This window comes from Rhopalosiphum padi, chromosome 2 (assembly GCF_020882245.1).
Source record: "Rhopalosiphum padi isolate XX-2018 chromosome 2, ASM2088224v1, whole genome shotgun sequence".
Classification (NCBI taxonomy): domain Eukaryota; kingdom Metazoa; phylum Arthropoda; class Insecta; order Hemiptera; family Aphididae; genus Rhopalosiphum; species Rhopalosiphum padi.
In genome coordinates this window covers 70,871,950-70,889,457 of record NC_083598.1, presented here as the reverse complement: position 1 = coordinate 70,889,457, position 17,508 = coordinate 70,871,950, and the positions used below count along the sequence as shown (strand labels likewise).

The following is a 17,508-nucleotide window of genomic DNA, read 5'->3' as shown; positions in this document are numbered from 1 at the left end:
ATCGAAAAATATATATTAATATTTTTATTATTTTGTGATTGGATAATATTATTTTATATTTATTAAAAAATAAATAGTTGAAATCCATCAAGCTTATTTATATTTCAATATATTAACAGCTGTAGATTAAATTAAAATGTGGCCATAGGAATTTGTAAGAATTCAATATTCTCCAAAATCTATTGTAGACATTGTTCAATAATATATGAGCATAGTATAACATTATTTCTACTAAACTCTTAAACTAGGTAATACGCATTTTAGTAAATTTTTCATTTACAACAAACTACATAATAGCATATTAGCATAAATATTTGTGAAATACTACAAATAGATTGAATTGCTTGGCAATAAGGAATAAACAAGTATTTAGTGAGATAACGATTATATTTGTTAATAACTTTAATATTAAGACTGAAGATGATACTTAAAGCTAAGAAAGTAAGAACATTTGTGTTTGTTCGGCGTTGTAAATTTTTACAATGTTTTATTTTTAAGGCTGTTTTGAGCATTTTTAAACTATAATATATTTTTACATAGGTAGGTATTTACTTTTAACTCGCTTAAAAATTGAAATACCTTTTGTAAAAGCCGACATATACAAACACAAACTAAATAATAAATAATAATATAATTTATAAAATAAATAATACGTTTGTTTACAATTTAATATTAAATTTTTTGTAACCTTATAGGTAGTTAGGTACATAGTTTAATGATGATTTTCAAGACATAAATAATTATATTAGTTATTATATGTATAATAAGTAATTATATAAGCTCCAAAATATTGCATTCTCAGTTACACATAAAAAAACTTCTATAAGTACTAGTCAAGTGAATGCATATATTGTTAATTGTTATGTAGGTATACTGGTCACAATTTTACAAATTTAAAAATACCGTAGTAAACTAGGTATACATATATAAAAAACTCAGTGGAATTCATTTCAGGTAGGTCAGAGGGTAAAAATAAATTTTATTAACAGCAAACACTTATATTAACATTTACTAAACTACCTACTACCACTGTATGTCTGTATACCTAGCACTGACAATCCAGCATAATATTCTATCATTGATAATATTATATACCTAGTCAATTACTGGGATGAAGACACCGCTCGATTTTAAAATTATCAGAAATTATCAATAGTTGTTAAAAATTAGATTTTCATTATAAGGAAAAATAAAATATAGTACCTAGTGCGAGTCGTGTCAAATGGTAGGTAAACCACTACGTCGCCGATTCGGAACTTGAGTAGTCTGAAAACGGAAAACAATAAAACGGTAAACGTCAGGGCCATCTAGTAAGACAGTAATGACGGCCAGAAGTTTTACCCGTTTGTCGACAAGTAGAGGTAGATAGCGCACCGTTATAGTTCGGACGTGTCGCTCGAATACAATGGAACGCGAAGACCTGAGACCTCTCAACACATCAACTGACAACCGATTGCATTAAATTATAATGCAAACTTAATCGATGTTTAATATAATTAATGACGGCCACCCAAACTCGGTGGCGGCTCCAAAGTTCCAGTCTCCTATTCTAACTAGACTTAGGTACAGTGGGACGTATAGATTACAGCGTTGATCATTATTTATTAAATATTACCTATACCCATATTATATTATTACACATAAATATCGATCTCGCAGACTTTTAGTAGATAAACAATTTATAAGTTGATTAGAGTTTTTAATGCATTTTCTAGTATGCAAAAAAAGGTAACATAATAATATTGTTTATAGATATTCGGTAATGAACAATAGACATTTTTTATAGTATACCAACAATGTAACAACTAATGCCTAATAAAAAAAACTTTAAGTTATAACTATATAAGAATTATTGCCGGTATACGTACTCACGAGAAATATGCGACATCTGGTACAGGAGTGAATAATATATATTATATATTTATATCCATGCGTATCTACCAATTTTTTTATTATTTTAATGTTTTAAAAAATCGCTTCATTCACTATGTGTTAAACTGCGTTCAAGAACACCGTAATCTTACCTCTTTTTTTTAAGTTCTCAACAAGATATCAATTTATTTGAAGAGTATTATTATAACGATATCTACTCGTGTTTCTCTTTTCCTGCATCTGAAAAACGTGTACATACCATCTTCACGGGTTTAATTACTTAATTTAGTTCTAAATTGTGTATATTATACAGGTTAGGCGAAGAAAAAAATATATTTAATTAAAAAATCAGCAGGTAATAATTAAACTCATGGTCGTTTATCTAAAGGGTGAATGAAAAGGTTGCAGGGTCTCTTTTTTGTTACGCAACCAAAACAATATAAAATCAATGTAGTGATACAGATTATGATATATGTCATAATAAGGCGAATTATATATAAAGGGCACGCCATAGCCCGTAAGTGACAGTCGCCCGGGGCATCGTTTTTTTCCAAGACTTCAACCTTGGACGCTTCAACTCTGAAAATAAAAAGAATTACAATTCGCATACCATATTATAAAATATAGGGTCGTACCGACTTATTTTAGTGAAACCATTTTAGCAATGTGAAAATTATTTCATTAATGCAACTCAACCGTAGTCTATATAGTATATATTTATAATAGAGTCTAGATTATAAATTGTAATAATAACGTACTCATCAGTAGTCAACGTTTTTTTGTTGTAATCCGTAAGATTAAAGACATATATGTACATGAAGAACGTCAAGAACGACAGGAACATTATATTATCTGTATCTAACTAATAAATTTAGCCCACATATTTACATATATCATAAAATTCCTAATAAACAGAGTCCTAATCCTAAATCACAATATTATAATTGCTAAATTTAAATTAAATTTATTTTACGAACTTTTATCAACGGGAAAAAACTTTTTTGTCTTTTATCGAACAGCGACCGTTAAAATCATTAAATTAGTTTCCTTCGTTATTACAGTTTACACAGGCGTGAACGCAGGAGGAGGGTGTTTACCCCCCAACCCCTCCACCGAATATCAGGAACAAAAAATAAATTACCTGACCTACATGAATAGTATAATATTTATGAACAATTTTTCAAAAACCACACCCCGAAATTTTTTCTTGCGTTCCCGCCTAATAATTCATAATGAATAATAAATTAACTAATGAATAATATTCCATACACATACACGATACCGTTAGCGTATAGTACTAGCTTCAAATAAATACCGATATTCAAGAAAAAAATGTTTTCGAACAACAAAAATGGTCCAGTATGAAAATAATATCGATTCGAATTCATTATAAATGTTTCTTATGTATTTTGACCTATATACAATATGAAATGCTTAAAATAACCTTTTTTAGTAGGACGCAACTCACTTCACTTATAATAATCTTGGACGTAAATGGTAACCGATTTCCGCTACGTCTAGCGCGAGTCAACTGTCGTCGTGTCACCGAACACCATTGTTTATAAATCATGTGCAATAATTCGATATATAGTATATACTATAACGAAAATATAAAATAATTCTATAGTAGTGTCGTCTTCGCATAGTGACCCACGTAAAAAGTTATTATCACTCCTCCTACGCCTCGTCATTCGATTCCGGGTATAAGGTCAAGAACTTCACGACTTGTTTTGACTTGCGCCAACTATCCGATTAATGACCACAGTTCAAACTCGTCTCAATGCCGTGGACAACCATCAACCCCTCCAAATAGTCGTTTGAAAAAATAACTTATTTGTATATGTATTAATTATTTGGAAAGAAATGAACATATTTTTATGTTTTAAGTTTTAAATTTTACCTTTAATGTAACTGTAACAAGACAAATAAATAAAGCTTAATTGTTTTAAAAATGTTATCCATAAAACAATATATATTTTTTTTAATAATGCTATTTTGTGAAATATCTATCTGCTGTTTTACTGTTATTATTAGATTTTCCAAGTATTGACTCACTCATTAATGTATTATATAGATCAGATTTTCTACCAGAAACATTACTCAAAGTTGAAGATTGAAACATTCTGTGAAGACTAATTCTGATATTTATATATATATAAGAATCACTGTAAGTTAGTTCATTTTAAGTCATTAATTCCCAATAATTGGAATCCAAAAATAATTGAGCCCTTCCCGTTAAAAAACTAAGTGTAATTTGTCATTAAAATGTACAATTTTTTAGTAACTTGAAAGATAAAAAAGATATTTATTGATAAAGTTTAAAGTGTTTTATTAGTATACAAGGATTTTGAACTCGTTTAAATCTGGAGAATATACGACTACTCTTCTACATAATTTATTTCTTATAGAGTTCAAAATGATTAATTCTCTAATAAAAAAAATTAATTTGAAGGGAAATCAATAAGCTGTTAATTTAAGTTGTACTTTGTACTAGTATAGTAGTGTGGTTGGTATTTTATATGTTAACCTTCTATATCCCGTGAGGTATGTGCTGAACATCAACAATTTAGAAATCAACACCCTGATGATTTGTGAATTAATTTTTATTTTACATTAATAAATTAATATGAACAAGCAATACAGAACCATTATTACATATTATCATAATATCTATGTTGTTATTAAATGCGGGACGAATGGAGGGTGATGAAGTTGCTCCTTGCGTAATTTATTCATGACTATCTAAAAAAATATGTTATTGCCGATTTTTCATTGGATTTTCGCCCTTGGGTATGCTTATGTTAAAGACTCTAATACTTTATATTACTCGAAACGAGATAAAACAAATTAATTAATATTGATTATTGAATATTTGTTTGGATGAAGGGATTACAATCTGCAAATCGAATACTAGCTCGTATACCTACTTACATACGCGCACGGACACAAATATTATAATGATTTTACACTGATACCACGGGAAAAAAATCAGATAGGTAGGTAGGTACTCGTATTTTCACTATTTTTATTTTTATGCAATTGTTTCAGCGTTTCGCCCTTAAGCTATTTAATCTTAAAGTATTTTAAACTACAACATTGTGCCTGTATAGTGTATAGATACTTACCCGCACCTATCTGTATTGCATATATATATATGCAAAACTAATAATACTTAGAGAAAATATTATATTAATGAAATACGTAGAGGAAGAATATTACGCGTTTTTATTGTTTATTGCCATATCCGTATTGTCATATTATGAATTATAATAATATACAAATGATATGTGCTGATTGTTACGTATACGCGTATCTTAAATAGAATAAATTTAATATATTTTTATAAAGATTTTGGCATTGGTTTTTCGATCGGCTTAAATAATATAATCGTATTACCTATGTATAATAAATATACAGATGACGGGAAATTTGAGGTGTTAATATGACATTATACGTAGTTGTATATACTTATAGTTACATCATTACGTGACAACAATGAATTATGTACCTACACATACTGTATACTTGATACTTATGCTTAAATACAATATGTCAATATATATACATAAACATCATACATATACGTAGGATTTATTGTGTAAGTGTATATGTATTATTCACGCGTTATATTTTTAATTTTTACATTAAAACAATTTTATTATGTTTGTTACTTTAATAAATAATAATATACTTACGAACGGTATATAACCTCCAAAACTCGTATGACCTTATATATAATTTAATTTACTTATATGTTCGACTCGGTTCATCATATTAATATTCATAATATCTATATAAAAATGTTATGCGTGAATAATATATATAGGTATAAATTATGTGACTCAAAAAACCACAAATATGCCTATAATATTATAGAGATTTTTTTTGTTTTGAGAACTCTATAGATATTTCAGAATTTAGATACTATTGAGATTATGAATATTTTAGCTACAATTTTATTAGTTTTAATTGTTTTTTTAATAAAAAAGCTTTTTCTTTAAACACTTTCTCTGAATTGGAATGCTCAGTACACACAGATTCAGAATTTTTATAAATAAATACTAGACAGAATAGTCTAGTTGGTACTTTTAAAAAGTTATTTTTCAATTTTTCGGGTTCCCATCAGAATATTTTTTAGAATACAACGGTATTAATACATATTTTAAAATAAAATGATCCAGACTTACGACTTGCACCTACGCCGATTGCCAATGCGAGTAAAGCGATACCGTATGAGTTCCCAGTTCCCTATATGCGTAAATACGGTTACGTAAATTAGGGAGAAGGTTAAAAATAGCTATTACTTAACACGTTGAGTCCTAGTCGTGATTAAGATTAATATAATTGATTATACTGATGAGGAGTAGTTGGAATATAATATAGAGGTAAATGGGGAGGGTTTCAGCAGTTTTTTGGGAAATAATAAGCTCCACCAAGTCTTTCAATTTACGTTTCTGCAACCCCGTGGTTTCTGCAGCTTATAAAACTATCTGTATTTGTAATTCTTTAAAACATTTTATTTTCATAATAATTATATTATCTAATTGTTATTGGTAGTTTGAATACAATTCAATAAATTATAACAAACATTTCTCTAAAAAAATATAAACAGTTCACGTTACAGGAAAATTATAATGTATTAAAACAGTACATGAATTTAGTAATTAAAAATTTTAGTTATTTTATAGGAGTAAAAAATATCTGCTTATATAATCTATATATTCGTAATATTATTTTAATATTTTTACTAAATCCCATTCTTATAAATATCATTTAATTACGAGCGAAGCCGCGGAGACCTCTTGTTTAGCAGATATTCGCCTGATTTCGCCGCTATTATTTTGCAAAATATCATTACTTGTTTTCTTTAACAAAAAAATATAATAAAATATCCTTAAAAATAGAGGCGCGTATGTTGCGAATCATTTTTTGTACTAACACATAATGATTTATCATTGAACTAAAATTTAACACATCCTACTCAATGACGAGAATACGAGATACATACACTCGAATCTCAAAGTCTACTAAACAGCAGTTTGTTTTTGAATATCAATAATTTTAATAATTATACTTTTACGTCCCACCTCATATTTATTTGGTGAAAGCAAACACATTTTAAGCATATCATTTTTAATTATTAAAATTTGTTTTTATTATAAATACGGTATACGAGATTCTTGATTTATGATTAAATAAGGAATTTTTTTCTCATACAATTCATAAAGTTTATTCAAAAAGTAGTTGTAATGTATTACAAAGAGTTAACGGTTGATAAATAATAATACAAATATATCTTGATAAGTAAATAAATAAATATAAAATAAGTAATAAAATTGGTTTTGTTATCATTTAAATATTTGCTATGTTATATAAAAATAATGTACCACTTTAAATCTAAATTATTTTCAAAGCGAACGAAAATAATATTATACGCATCAATAATAAGACCGAACTATAACATATATGTTTGCGAAGTATGGACTACTACAAGTGTATAACACAACGAAGACTGGAGACGTTTGAAAACACAATCTAGAAAAGAATATACGGTTTGCTTGGTGGTGTAGAAAGTTCAACCAAGAAATAGAGGAAGAATTAAAAATGGTAACAATTAATGGGTTATAAAGAGTCAAAGGATACAATGGTTAGGACATATAATTAAGCGTAATAGAGATGCAGTTACCAAAATAGTACTAAATCGGAAACCGGAAGGAAAAAGACCACGGGGCCGTCCTCGAAAGAGATGAACAGATTTTGTAAAAAAAGATTTGGAAGACCTTGGAGCACAAAATTGGAAGGAGATAATACAGGATTAAGACAAGTAGAGTGATTTTGTAATGGCAGCGAAAACTCTTGAAGAGTTATGAAGGCCGGAAGAAGAAGAAGATACAAAAATAATAAAAATTATATTTTATGTTATGTTTAAAAAATAACCGCTATAGTAGTATAGTACCTCGCATATAAATTACTATAGGTAGTAACTAGTAAGCCTATATAGGGCACCCGGACACCCGGAAGGGGGGATTAAGACGGCGGTAGATACTTAACTCCCTTCCTGAACTTGAAATATAATTAAAAAAAATTTAAGTTTTATTATGATTTAAATAAACATTTCATTGATATTTTTATTTAAGTATGGATTTTTTTTTAATGTAATTTTTGCGTTTATTTTCTAATTTACAGAGAACAAACTTATTTTTTGTGCACTTTTTGATGTTTGATTTTTATAAAACTTCTGGAATACTGGACCCAAAAAGAGTTGTTCTTGTTCAAATATGCAATTACAAATATCAATATTATATAATAATATTGTAAAAATTATAATTACTAACTCCTGCATTCTGTGTCTCGAAATCAAAAGTGTCATGGATGTCGGATGAGCAATAGGTTTTAGTTTTATATGTGACTATAGTATATCTCTACTTTACAGTAATATAGTCTATATGCCTACCATATATAAACAATATTATTATTATTATAACAGACACATCATTATATAAAATGACCTTAATAAGATATATAGACATCGTGATTTTATAAACGTTTCAAATCAAAATTACTTCTGTCAGATCTATATATACCCTTGAGAAAAATTGGTCTTAGAAGAATATGTATCTATACAAGTAAATAATACCAACTATTAAATAAGACAATTTATTTATCATATTTAGTCATGTACTCATGTATTTATATCATCATTTTAATTTTGATCAAATTAAAATGTGTACAAAAAAAAAATTGAAAGAATCTTGTACGCGTGACATGAATGGATGAATTTATATATTCATTATATCTGTGTACCGTAGGTATATATATAGGATTTATATTAGTTGTATAGCCTGAATAGTGTTTACAATTAAAATCTTTAATTTAATTATATTGTATATTAAACTAATCGATACTACTATTTTTTTAATTAATATAAGTACACGCATACATTGAGCTTTACACGCTTGGTATGTGAATTGAGAATTTGAATAATCGTAAACTCGCAAATGAGCTCAGAGTTATGCATAAAAAAATTATATTCATTAATAACACTGAAGTTAAATATATTTCAACAGGAAATTCATAAATGTGTACAAGGAACATAATTAACTTATATTTTTAATTTTATTGTAAATTGTTATTTAATATCTACAATCTATTATTTACATGATTTTAGTTTAGCGTAAAATGTGAGAATGTGTAACACATGTGTATACATTAGCTTAAATTGAAAAAATAAAAAAGGATTAATAGGTATGCATAATTTGTCATCATTCATCGAATTTCTTAATTTTATTATTATAGATACTTATTATTATATTTTAACGATTTTTAATAATATAATATATAACAATATATAATTGCATATTACATACCTACATTTTTATTTTTAATAAAAAAACAACTATTTTGTTTATGAGTGGACGACTGCAGACGTGTGTCTACAACTGTCAATAATCGTTTATATATATAAAAATTATTTTGAAGTTCACTGATTGAATAATTCTAGAATTTCATTGAAAGTATCATCTAATATAGTTAATATTTATTTTATTACAACATAATAAAATGAAACAACGTGTAAAACAACTCTGAAGTCTCATTAAATATTGACCTTGATTAGTGAAATTTAATATAAAATTCGTGGTTTATAAAATATATAACTATAATTCAATAAATGACTTTTGTTATTGAGTGTAAAAAATGAAAATATATATCATTCTAATGATTTATTTAGCATATATCTTTATATTTATAAGTTATATTAGTTATAACATAGTAGGTATTAGATACCTATACTATGATTTAATGAAATTACATCGGTTATAGCACATATATATTATATTTACTTTTGAAATCGTACCGTCTGTTTAATTTACTCGAGATGTACTACTATTCACTCTACTACCATGTAATATTGTGTTAAGCACCGTTTGTAATTTTATTTAAGTACCTATTAAACAATGAAATGTTATTTTCGGAGACTGTTTAGTGTTTATTTAATGTAATATACTTCTAGTGTATTGTGCGGTATCGGGACGTATGGAGGTATATATTATTATAATATGTTTTGCTACTTTAAGAGGCCCTTGGAAAACACTCCACTGGCTCCCACATCTACTTCACAATAATTGTCTATGCTCCGTAAATGACTTTAATGTTGTTATATTATGAAATGTATATCATTTTACTCGAATTCATAATAATATTATTCGATATCACTAAAATCAACTATCCGTTTACCTAAATAATGTAATACGGTTGCTACAGTATAATATCATAGCCAAATTTGTGTAGCGATTTATGTTCACCAATCATATATTAACATAAATTCACAACTATTAATACTAGCGAGTTTTAACATAATACACCTATAACCTTAATATGTTTATATGTATCACGAATATCATAAGTGACATATTATTATGTTGTGCGATTTAAATGTTAAATTGAAAATTAATACACCTTGTATGATATACAATTTGTACTTAAAACATCGATTAAATACAATGTATTAAATAAAAAGCATTAATCAATGCTTAAACTATCAACTGTCGTAACACGGGTATAGGTACTTACTATTACAGTAGGTATATTACATACAAAACTTACTTGACATCTCAACACTCAACAGCTACAGACTCTAATAGACGGTTTCGTCGTAGGTATATACTACATACCTAACTTGTATATTATGTATATTATATATTCTATAGTTCTACGTGACACGTGCTTGATGTATACATACGGCCCATATGGGTAAGAACTAAAAATGTAAAATACATATAAATACGGTATTGTGTCTTGCATCATGAACACTGAACTGGTTCGATGCACCTCAAGTCGACATTATATATTATTCAATACATACAATAATATACAGATATATTCACGTTCGATTCAAACCAACTTCGGTCTAAGGGAGGTCTCGCTTATACGCGTGGGTATTACGAATAGCTGTGCGGTTTCGCGAACCTGCAGCATATTATCAGTCGTACACTCGTTCTCATATATATATTTCATAAAGCTCATCTTGGACCGCTGCGCGTGACAAGCGATACCTAAGTCTCTTTTCATGACATGATGCAAATCGAAAACAGTAACCGTGTATAGCCTTAACGTTTAAAAAAAAAAATTTTATTACCTTAATCATTATAATATATATATATATATTAATATAACGTTTAAAAAATATAATATGTATACTGCATATGTAGGTACGACCGTTTATTAAAACGGCTATCGCGTAATTCGAAGGAAGTCGGCGCGGTAGAGTTGGCGAAAAAAAACAATATATACACACAAACGGGTTTTCCCGGCTGGTTTAATGTTGACTGGATTAAGTAGGTCGAGGTCCTCTGTACCAAATGATTCATCCACCCACCCAGCTCGCTGGTCAACCCGGGTGACCTTACCGGTCGAAAGGAAATATTATTTTGTTTGTTCAGAGCTCGACAATGTGATTTTTATTTCACGTCTCCGTAATATGCACAACGCTCGCCGTATATACCTATTGAATATATATATATATATATATTTTAATCATTACTCGACGCGTATAATACAATATATATTATTAAAATACCGTAATAGTGTAATGTCGTTACCATTATTATTGTTATATTATTATTATTTAATTATTATTATTGTTATCGTCGTCGTCAAATACGCGCATTCGCATTAAATTGCCGAGCACAATACCATAGCGTGTTTTGTGTTGTGCGTATAGGTTATGCGGTATACCTACCGTACGTTACACCGAAACGCACGCCGTGTGTGTATCGCGTATACAATAATGTGTAAACGAATATTATAATAAGTCATATTACGCGAAAACCGCACCAAATCTGTATCGGCGCGGCGGCCGTATTTACGACGAAGAGTGACGAAAAAACGGGTTTTTTTTTTTTAACGCGTTACGTCACGAAACGAGCGGTTCGAGTAAAAAATAATGACTTTCTCGGTCGACGAATTAATTATGATTTAACAATAATAATACAATTAATATACATTATACAACAATTAGGTATTACCACAAAATACCGGTGAACATTCATGACATATTCGTCCGTCATCCCTCGATACTTTTAACGATTTCGTTAGTTTCATCTCGACGTCCGGAAAAATATAATCATTCCAAATGCGCAATGATATTATCGTGATGAAGATACTCCATAAGAACATATATAATATAATATTATATCAGGCGCGATAAAATATTATTACAGACGACAGGTTTTTATAGAATAATCGAAAACATTTTTTAAAAAACTTGTAAAGTTTGTATATATATACTAAAATTTAAAATAACCGCATTCGTAAACAATATTTTTGAACTTTCCGTGTCTAAAAATAAAGCCCTTTACGGAGTGACAACGGCCTCATCGAAATAGCGTAAAATTAGATGTGTATATTGATAATATTATACTTTTGTCTTTAGCACGGTTTCATATAACCACTATTCACTAGTATACCTATATGGCTATATATTAGTATGCAATATGTATATCGCCTTAATTCTGCGTTCGGAATGTCAATGTACTTTATTTGCCGTTTTTACACTCACGTTTAATATATTATATATTAAACATTATTATTATGATGATTTTTGCCTTGGCACCTGCGAGGTCGTATTCTTCTGAAATACCGATTTTATTCGATATACGTATATGTAACGATAATATAAAAGACATGTTTTTTGTTGTTGCTTTATTGGTATCGTTAAAGAATATCAACGCCCAAAATCTATTCGCAATCAATTCTTCCTTGAACACTTGAGTACGAACAATTTGGGTAGAAGGATCATACCTAATGCCTGCGACTGCATTGGTGGTGTAATTTAGAATATATTTTTTGAGAAAATATACTACTAATATTTAATATATTTTTTACTTAATGTGTTTAAAAATAAAGTGGGGGCGAACACCCTACTAAAATCATTTTTTACCAATAATAAATAAATATACAAAAGCACTATATTCTTATCTGTCCTTGAAGTGTTGTAGAATTGTAAAACTGGTAAAATATATCAAGTTAATAGGTATATTATCCATATTAAAATGTTAAGTGTATAACTTAAACTAGATACCTATATATATATATATATATGTGGACCGCGGTCTCGTGGACCTTTATAATATACATAATTTAATAATCAATTATATATTAATTAGTAATTACATAAAACTTAGATAGGTACACAGAAAACAAATATTTAAGAATGATGCTTTTTAAAATAAATAAATGTATTTGTAATTTACAATACACTAGAAATTCAAACAATATCGTTGTCCCCCAACTATATATCTTAATACAAATCATCAAGAGGTAGGTATTATACCTAGTATTGTGCATTTATGTCTATGCGCGCGATAGTAAAATTGAATCTAGTTTTAAATGTTCCCTTGTCCTAAACTTGCAAATAGACTATAAAAAAAAAATAATAATAAATTATAATATGCATTTTATAAAACTATACGCTAACATAGTATAATATTATGGTGACCTACACGACATCTATATAATTATTTGCATAATAATAATTGATATTATAGATACCCATTTCTACCTAATGCCTTATGCGCGCGTATTATACATTACAATCTGCAGTATTCGTGGTGTTATGCAAGAAGCTGATCTAATAATTCATGTACCTATTTAATAAATACACCTAAGTATGTAAGTACACGTATTGATTTTGAAATTGACGTTAAAGATTTTTATGATTTTTTTTCATTTCATATTACATATATTTATATTTGAAAAGCGGAGATGTGAAAATTACATATCGACTTCTGCAGCTTTATAGCACCATGTACTATTTAATATTTATGCATTATATTAATATATATATATATTGTGCCTAGTGTACACATTTCGCTATATAGTTCACTAAAATATAACGCACGCATATATTTTTTTTATAATAATATATAATATTCAATATTTATATATTATACAAGTATAATTATTTATGGTAGGTATATATAATCGATTTTAAAACTACACGAAAACGTGGGTTGTTCGCTGGTGTAGGTACCAGTATACCCGTTCGTCGTTGGAAATTTGATGTAACCCACAATCAATTGGTGTGATTTATATTATAAACATTTTAAAAATCCTCGACGAAATACAATATATTATGCAGTAATATCAATAATTATAAATAATTATAATAATAATAGTAAAATATAGAATTTACCAATACCAGTATTACATGTTCTACTGAGTGACTTGTTAATAATTCTAATGAACGAAGACTAACGAAGCCCGGTGTAGCCGTGTAATAGTTAAATATAATATGTACCAATGTACCTACTTTATTATTACTAAAGTATACTTATTAGATACGATGCTGATTGTATACATTATACTACTTATAATATATACAGAATATTCTGAATATCTCACTATGTTTATAACTTTTTATGTCTAAAAATTCATAACTTTCTATTAAAATACAGTATATTTGAGAAAATTATTGCTGAATCTTATTAAACATTTATTATAATAATTTAAATTATTTTTTAAAATAACCTCGGGTCTTGAATAAAAAAAATAATTAAAATATTATCCAATTAATTTTAAAAACTAAACTAAGTTTATACTAAATAGATAGGTATTATGTACAAACTACAACTTTTTGTAAACATTTTAAAAAGTACATATAGATTATTTAGTATAAGACTTCTGAAATAGACGGGCATAGAAGAATATATGAATATATAATATAGTTTGATTTACTAAGCAAGCTCATCTCCGTTTTTTCTTCAATAACGCAAGTAGGTATTCAAAATCTGATTTTAGCCATTTTTAAATATACTATTAGAAATTATATTTTTATATTTTTAAGATTTTTTTACTACTTAAGAAGTACCTATCTTATGGGGATACAAGTTTTTATTTTTCAAAATCCCCCCCCTTTTATACTGTATACTATTTAACAATTTTTCTGACAAATTACTAAAACTATGAAATCAAAATTTTAACTACCTAGTAAATTTCTTATTTTTTTATTTTTAACTTTCCCACCTTTTTAAGGATAACAGGACCATGATATAATTGTTTGAAAGATATGAGAGTTATAGCGATTTGAAAATTATATTAATTAATATTAATCCATCAACATTTATAATTTGTAAAAATGGTCGAAGTATAATAAATGCTATATTGCATTTATTTTATATTTATATAAAATCATTTTTGAAGACAATTATCTTTCATGTAAATATTTTAATAAATTAAAAATTATTTTTTCAATTTTGAATTGAGTAAATCAAAATGTTTAAAAACATAATCTATTAAATAATCTATACGTTTATAGTGGGGGGGGGGATGAGAGATATTATTTTGCAAAACAGAAGTTTGTACCACTCCGGAATATAGATAAAAATCTCAAATATTTGAATACATTTATAAATGGAAAATATGGGGGCGAGCATGCTTGATGAATCACCCTGTATATATTCTATGTACATAAATGTTAGGCCTTCGGGTAGCGGGTATGAGTGGTATGGCTATGCGTACAAGGCCATATACATTGTGAACAACCCTGTATAATATGTTGTAGATTCTTCGAATAAAATACGACGATGCATAATATTAGATTCGATTTAATTTAATAAAACCAAATACGCATAGGTATTATATTAGTATTATAATATACTATAGCTCGTATATTAGAAATGTGAAAATTAATAATAATACACTCGGTGAATGGCCATGTGTGTGCCAAGGTAAACGGTATAGGGCGTTTACAAAATTAAAATCAGAAACTACGTTATAATATAGCTGGTTGTGGTACTGTGAACGAGGGATACAGATTTTTTAAAGGAATCGCGAGTATAACAGTTTAAGGGCTGTTTGTGTGCCTGCATATATATTTATGAATATTATCATCGTATTAAGCAATTGACATTAATAAATAATATTTTTATTATAAACATATTGTGCGTGACAATACGTTAGAATGACATTTTGGAAACGATATATTTTACTAGATATAATTAAAACAAAAAGCAAAACACGTTTTGAACACGTATTTTTTTTCTGTTATACATATATTATATATATTGTTCTTTGAACACTGATCCACTTGTCCTTGTGTACCGGGATTTCGATTGAAATAGGTACATAAACATGTATCAATATAATATCATACATGTGCCGTCAGCATACAGATATACACGGATAATCATTACGAATAATACGAGTTCAATACAATATTATGTGCGAATAAAACAATATAATATTCCAGTTATACAATATATACATCGAGGAGGTCTGTTATTATTACTAATAATATTAGTATTATTTTATTAACCTAACCTATGTAGTATATGCATACAGTTTAACTTATAAACGCTGATCAGTGAACGGTTGGAGGTCCTTTACATTTCCTATGAGTTAGCAATAAATAACTGTTATTGCCGGTAGCTAAACACATACACACACACATATGATAAATATATTATCATAACTACAGTATTATATAGGTTTGAAATTAATTTAAGGTCATTCATTGTGCCTCATCAAACATGTATCAGCTAATACAGTTTCGGTGGTAGTAAAAGTATTTTTTAGCAACAACAATGCTCATTAGTCATTAGGAATCAGATACATCCTCGTCAATATGCCAAACACTTGAAAGATTTATCAGTTATCATTACAAGCGAAATTCGCAAGCCTTATTGTAGCACGGCAATGTCCTTTGCTGTACAGAAAGCGATAGGATTATGATTAATAGCCGGTATTTGTAAACGCGATCTCATTATCTCTGTTTGTAAAAATAAAAACTATTCGTAAAAATCCGAAAGAGAATAGTTGAGGGCACTAGATCTCAAAAATTACCGTATTTTGTGGCCTCAACAGCTTCAAATATTGAAAAAACTGTCTGTCTGGCCGTGATTTAGTAATTTAGTGATTTTCTTTGTGTTCATCAGCTGTGTGTCGTAGTGTGTGCTAAACTCCGGTGACTGAATAAAAGTGAACGGATTTTTGAATGTCTGGAGACGATTTGAATCGAGTCATGCGCGAACGTCATGCGAGTACTTATTCGTAAATATAATACGTATTATATTATATAATCGAGAATGAGCGACAGGTGAACTGCAGCGGTAAAGTACATAATATTATAATATATGAGTAGTATGACGTACATATGTGTATATATATATATATATACACATACATTTGGTACGTCAGTACGTCACGATGGTTGCCGAAACGAACACATATAAACATGCGTTAGTTTTATTCTCATATTATTGTTGTTAGCTGATTATTATTAATTACGTTCGTACATACTTGTCATTTTTTATTTGTCTATTAAGCCGGAACTAGGACGAGGTCTTCCGGCCATGTAAAACATTCACTGACTAGAAGCGGCAAAATCCCCCTATATACGAATGAATACATAAACAAATTATTTAATTATTCGAACTGAAAAAATGACAAGTTGATAAATTGACAAGTTTTTTTTACTGCCAATGCAGTGTGTATGCAGAATGCAGATTGCAGATATTTCATATACCTATTATAGAGACCCATAAAATCTTGGAAACGTAATTTTTTTTTCATTACGTGAGCCGGTGAGCCCCTATCGATTATTATAAATAATATAAGTACCTATTTATAAGGATCATC

At 28.2% G+C, this 17,508-nt stretch overlaps 1 long non-coding RNA gene across 1 annotated transcript; it reads right to left on the bottom strand.

The window, feature by feature from the left end:
• Nucleotides 1-2,228: 2,228 nt before the first annotated feature.
• LOC132922285 (uncharacterized) lies at nucleotides 2,229-17,367 on the bottom strand. The gene is made up of 2 exons (XR_009661001.1): nucleotides 17,170-17,367; nucleotides 2,229-2,451 (listed from the first exon to the last, which is right to left on the bottom strand). It is a non-coding gene; the product is annotated as an uncharacterized LOC132922285 (long non-coding RNA).
• Nucleotides 17,368-17,508: the final 141 nt, after the last annotated feature.